This window comes from Schistocerca piceifrons, chromosome 11, assembly GCF_021461385.2.
Source record: "Schistocerca piceifrons isolate TAMUIC-IGC-003096 chromosome 11, iqSchPice1.1, whole genome shotgun sequence".
Taxonomy (NCBI): domain Eukaryota; kingdom Metazoa; phylum Arthropoda; class Insecta; order Orthoptera; family Acrididae; genus Schistocerca; species Schistocerca piceifrons.
This window is the reverse complement of record NC_060148.1, coordinates 134,238,398-134,244,397: the sequence shown is the minus strand read 5'-3', so window position 1 is coordinate 134,244,397 and position 6,000 is coordinate 134,238,398. Positions and strand designations below refer to the sequence as shown.

At 50.7% G+C, this 6,000-nt stretch overlaps 5 non-coding genes across 5 annotated transcripts; all 5 read left to right on the top strand.

The window, feature by feature from the left end:
• The first annotated feature begins 746 nt into the window (after window positions 1-746).
• LOC124720718 lies at window positions 747-865 on the top strand. The gene has a single exon (XR_007006235.1). It is a non-coding gene; the product is annotated as a 5S ribosomal RNA (ribosomal RNA).
• Window positions 866-1,889: 1,024 nt separating this feature from the next.
• On the top strand, window positions 1,890-2,008 carry LOC124720715. The gene has a single exon (XR_007006233.1). It is a non-coding gene; the product is annotated as a 5S ribosomal RNA (ribosomal RNA).
• Window positions 2,009-3,032: 1,024 nt separating this feature from the next.
• On the top strand, window positions 3,033-3,151 carry LOC124720558. The gene has a single exon (XR_007006210.1). It is a non-coding gene; the product is annotated as a 5S ribosomal RNA (ribosomal RNA).
• A 1,025-nt stretch (window positions 3,152-4,176) lies between these two features.
• LOC124720557 lies at window positions 4,177-4,295 on the top strand. Its single transcript, XR_007006209.1, has one exon. It is a non-coding gene; the product is annotated as a 5S ribosomal RNA (ribosomal RNA).
• Window positions 4,296-5,320: 1,025 nt separating this feature from the next.
• On the top strand, window positions 5,321-5,439 carry LOC124720556. The gene has a single exon (XR_007006208.1). It is a non-coding gene; the product is annotated as a 5S ribosomal RNA (ribosomal RNA).
• Window positions 5,440-6,000: the final 561 nt, after the last annotated feature.

Sequence of the window (6,000 nt, the reverse complement as noted above, 5' to 3'; positions counted from 1 at the left end):
ATTCTTTAGTCGTCTCGTCTCGTCCTCCTCATCTCCTGCAGACGTTTCTTGTGCTTGCGCTGTTATATGGGCCACGACCCGAGCGGCAGCGAGCGGCAGTCGAGCAAAGTCGGGACAAGTCGGGACGGGGACAGGCACAGGGACAGGCAATGGTGCGAATGCACTGCAAATTACGCAAACACCTCGTCTGAGGCGAGGCGAGGCGAGGCGAGAAGCTCACATCGCCAGCAGTGGCGCCCTCCAACAAGACACTGCCACACCCCGCACAGGCCACACGCCGGCCGGCCGCGCGCCAGCCCTCCTGCGCTGGACGCCAGGGACAAGATGCGTCCTTCCGCGAGTGTCGAAGGCTGCACGCGCCAAGCGGATGACAGGAGGTGCAACGAGAAGCTGCGCGTCTCACACACACGGCGGCGCGCCCGCTAGTTCGGCAGTCGCTCTGCTGGCACGTCGGATTGCGGAAGGAAGTGCTTAAAATTACAATTCTGTTCATGTTTTATGTTGTAAAGTTGTTAGCTTGTAACGATGTAATGTTAATAAATAAATTTATAAAGCTCACAAAAAAAAAAATACACGAAGCACGTCCTTCGGCTCATAAGTTTTGGAACTCAGGATTGCGTTCGCGCTAACGTGACGAATTGTCAATAAAAAAAAATGCGGCTGCTTATCGACCGAAAAGTAAGATTTTGTGTGTGTTGGGATAAGAACCGAATGCGAATTCTGCCATGCGCCTACATTATATGGGCGCCAACGGCCATACCATGTTGAGTACACCGGTTCTCGTCCGATCACCGAAGTTAAGCAACATCGGGCGTGGTTAGTACTTGGATGGGTGACCGCCTGGGAACACCACGTGCTGTTGGCTCCCCTTCATTTACTTTTTTTTTTTTATACCGCCCTCTTTCCATACCACCGTTCTGTTGTGACAAAGATTCTTGCTTAAGCATTTTAAACTACTGTAGTGACCATAAGGTACGAAATTGCAGTAAATGTCTCAGTTTGAGGGAGAATGTGCTAACCAAGTTCGCCAGGAAGTCTTTGAAAACGACAAAACAGTACGAATAGGCAGATATGTTCTGAAATACGTCAGCGCCTGTTGTTGTGTAGCGGTGTACAATTCCTACTTCGATATGTAATCATAAAGTTATTCTTTAGTCGTCTCGTCTCGTCTCCTCATCTCCTGCAGACGTTTCTTGTGCTTGCGCTGTTATATGGGCCACGACCCGAGCGGCAGCGAGCGGCAGTCGAGCAAAGTCGGGACAAGTCGGGACGGGGACAGGCACAGGGACAGGAATGGTGCGAATGCACTGCAAATTACGCAAACACCTCGTCTGAGGCGAGGCGAGGCGAGGCGAGGAAGCTCACATCGCCAGCAGTGGCGCCCTCCAACAAGACACTGCCACACCCCGCACAGGCCACACGCCGGCCGGCCGCGCGCCAGCCCTCCTGCGCTGGACGCCAGGGACAAGATGCGTCTTCCGCGAGTGTCGAAGGCTGCACGCGCCAAGCGGATGACAGGAGGTGCAACGAGAAGCTGCGCGTCTCACACACACGGCGGCGCGCCCGCTAGTTCGGCAGTCGCTCTGCTGGCACGTCGGATTGCGGAAGGAAGTGCTTAAAATTACAATTCTGTTCATGTTTTATGTTGTAAAGTTGTTAGCTTGTAACGATGTAATGTTAATAAATAAATTTATAAAGCTCACAAAAAAAAAATACACGAAGCACGTCCTTCCGGCTCATAAGTTTTGGAACTCAGGATTGCGTTCGCGCTAACGTGACGAATTGTCAATAAAAAAAAATGCGGCTGCTTTCGACCGAAAAGTAAGATTTTGTGTGTGTTGGGATAAGAACCGAATGCGAATTCTGCCATGCGCCTACATTATATGGGCGCCAACGGCCATACCATGTTGAGTACACCGGTTCTCGTCCGATCACCGAAGTTAAGCAACATCGGGCGTGGTTAGTACTTGGATGGGTGACCGCCTGGGAACACCACGTGCTGTTGGCTCCCCTTCATTTACTTTTTTTTTTTTATACCGCCCTCTTTCCATACCACCGTTCTGTTGTGACAAAGATTCTTGCTTAAGCATTTTAAACTACTGTAGTGACCATAAGGTACGAAATTGCAGTAAATGTCTCAGTTTGAGGGAGAATGTGCTAACCAAGTTCGCCAGGAAGTCTTTGAAAACGACAAAACAGTACGAATAGGCAGATATGTTCTGAAATACGTCAGCGCCTGTTGTTGTGTAGCGGTGTACAATTCCTACTTCGATATGTAATCATAAAGTTATTCTTTAGTCGTCTCGTCTCGTCTCCTCATCTCCTGCAGACGTTTCTTGTGCTTGCGCTGTTATATGGGCCACGACCCGAGCGGCAGCGAGCGGCAGTCGAGCAAAGTCGGGACAAGTCGGGACGGGGACAGGCACAGGGACAGGAATGGTGCGAATGCACTGCAAATTACGCAAACACCTCGTCTGAGGCGAGGCGAGGCGAGGCGAGGAAGCTCACATCGCCAGCAGTGGCGCCCTCCAACAAGACACTGCCACACCCCGCACAGGCCACACGCCGGCCGGCCGCGCGCCAGCCCTCCTGCGCTGGACGCCAGGGACAAGATGCGTCTTCCGCGAGTGTCGAAGGCTGCACGCGCCAAGCGGATGACAGGAGGTGCAACGAGAAGCTGCGCGTCTCACACACACGGCGGCGCGCCCGCTAGTTCGGCAGTCGCTCTGCTGGCACGTCGGATTGCGGAAGGAAGTGCTTAAAATTACAATTCTGTTCATGTTTTATGTTGTAAAGTTGTTAGCTTGTAACGATGTAATGTTAATAAATAAATTTATAAAGCTCACAAAAAAAAAATACACGAAGCACGTCCTTCCGGCTCATAAGTTTTGGAACTCAGGATTGCGTTCGCGCTAACGTGACGAATTGTCAATAAAAAAAAATGCGGCTGCTTTCGACCGAAAAGTAAGATTTTGTGTGTGTTGGGATAAGAACCGAATGCGAATTCTGCCATGCGCCTACATTATATGGGCGCCAACGGCCATACCATGTTGAGTACACCGGTTCTCGTCCGATCACCGAAGTTAAGCAACATCGGGCGTGGTTAGTACTTGGATGGTTGACCGCCTGGGAACACCACGTGCTGTTGGCTCCCCTTCATTTACTTTTTTTTTTTTTATACCGCCCTCTTTCCATACCACCGTTCTGTTGTGACAAAGATTCTTGCTTAAGCATTTTAAACTACTGTAGTGACCATAAGGTACGAAATTGCAGTAAATGTCTCAGTTTGAGGGAGAATGTGCTAACCAAGTTCGCCAGGAAGTCTTTGAAAACGACAAAACAGTACGAATAGGCAGATATGTTCTGAAATACGTCAGCGCCTGTTGTTGTGTAGCGGTGTACAATTCCTACTTCGATATGTAATCATAAAGTTATTCTTTAGTCGTCTCGTCTCGTCTCCTCATCTCCTGCAGACGTTTCTTGTGCTTGCGCTGTTATATGGGCCACGACCCGAGCGGCAGCGAGCGGCAGTCGAGCAAAGTCGGGACAAGTCGGGACGGGGACAGGCACAGGGACAGGAATGGTGCGAATGCACTGCAAATTACGCAAACACCTCGTCTGAGGCGAGGCGAGGCGAGGCGAGGAAGCTCACATCGCCAGCAGTGGCGCCCTCCAACAAGACACTGCCACACCCCGCACAGGCCACACGCCGGCCGGCCGCGCGCCAGCCCTCCTGCGCTGGACGCCAGGGACAAGATGCGTCTTCCGCGAGTGTCGAAGGCTGCACGCGCCAAGCGGATGACAGGAGGTGCAACGAGAAGCTGCGCGTCTCACACACACGGCGGCGCGCCCGCTAGTTCGGCAGTCGCTCTGCTGGCACGTCGGATTGCGGAAGGAAGTGCTTAAAATTACAATTCTGTTCATGTTTTATGTTGTAAAGTTGTTAGCTTGTAACGATGTAATGTTAATAAATAAATTTATAAAGCTCACAAAAAAAAAATACACGAAGCACGTCCTTCCGGCTCATAAGTTTTGGAACTCAGGATTGCGTTCGCGCTAACGTGACGAATTGTCAATAAAAAAAAATGCGGCTGCTTTCGACCGAAAAGTAAGATTTTGTGTGTGTTGGGATAAGAACCGAATGCGAATTCTGCCATGCGCCTACATTATATGGGCGCCAACGGCCATACCATGTTGAGTACACCGGTTCTCGTCCGATCACCGAAGTTAAGCAACATCGGGCGTGGTTAGTACTTGGATGGTTGACCGCCTGGGAACACCACGTGCTGTTGGCTCCCCTTCATTTACTTTTTTTTTTTTTATACCGCCCTCTTTCCATACCACCGTTCTGTTGTGACAAAGATTCTTGCTTAAGCATTTTAAACTACTGTAGTGACCATAAGGTACGAAATTGCAGTAAATGTCTCAGTTTGAGGGAGAATGTGCTAACCAAGTTCGCCAGGAAGTCTTTGAAAACGACAAAACAGTACGAATAGGCAGATATGTTCTGAAATACGTCAGCGCCTGTTGTTGTGTAGCGGTGTACAATTCCTACTTCGATATGTAATCATAAAGTTATTCTTTAGTCGTCTCGTCTCGTCTCCTCATCTCCTGCAGACGTTTCTTGTGCTTGCGCTGTTATATGGGCCACGACCCGAGCGGCAGCGAGCGGCAGTCGAGCAAAGTCGGGACAAGTCGGGACGGGGACAGGCACAGGGACAGGAATGGTGCGAATGCACTGCAAATTACGCAAACACCTCGTCTGAGGCGAGGCGAGGCGAGGCGAGGAAGCTCACATCGCCAGCAGTGGCGCCCTCCAACAAGACACTGCCACACCCCGCACAGGCCACACGCCGGCCGGCCGCGCGCCAGCCCTCCTGCGCTGGACGCCAGGGACAAGATGCGTCTTCCGCGAGTGTCGAAGGCTGCACGCGCCAAGCGGATGACAGGAGGTGCAACGAGAAGCTGCGCGTCTCACACACACGGCGGCGCGCCCGCTAGTTCGGCAGTCGCTCTGCTGGCACGTCGGATTGCGGAAGGAAGTGCTTAAAATTACAATTCTGTTCATGTTTTATGTTGTAAAGTTGTTAGCTTGTAACGATGTAATGTTAATAAATAAATTTATAAAGCTCACAAAAAAAAAATACACGAAGCACGTCCTTCCGGCTCATAAGTTTTGGAACTCAGGATTGCGTTCGCGCTAACGTGACGAATTGTCAATAAAAAAAAATGCGGCTGCTTTCGACCGAAAAGTAAGATTTTGTGTGTGTTGGGATAAGAACCGAATGCGAATTCTGCCATGCGCCTACATTATATGGGCGCCAACGGCCATACCATGTTGAGTACACCGGTTCTCGTCCGATCACCGAAGTTAAGCAACATCGGGCGTGGTTAGTACTTGGATGGTTGACCGCCTGGGAACACCACGTGCTGTTGGCTCCCCTTCATTTACTTTTTTTTTTTTTATACCGCCCTCTTTCCATACCACCGTTCTGTTGTGACAAAGATTCTTGCTTAAGCATTTTAAACTACTGTAGTGACCATAAGGTACGAAATTGCAGTAAATGTCTCAGTTTGAGGGAGAATGTGCTAACCAAGTTCGCCAGGAAGTCTTTGAAAACGACAAAACAGTACGAATAGGCAGATATGTTCTGAAATACGTCAGCGCCTGTTGTTGTGTAGCGGTGTACAATTCCTACTTCGATATGTAATCATAAAGTTATTCTTTAGTCGTCTCGTCTCGTCTCCTCATCTCCTGCAGACGTTTCTTGTGCTTGCGCTGTTATATGGGCCACGACCCGAGCGGCAGCGAGCGGCAGTCGAGCAAAGTCGGGACAAGTCGGGACGGGGACAGGCACAGGGACAGGAATGGTGCGAATGCACTGCAAATTACGCAAACACCTCGTCTGAGGCGAGGCGAGGCGAGGCGAGGAAGCTCACATCGCCAGCAGTGGCGCCCTCCAACAAGACACTGCCACACCCCGCACAGGCCACACGCCG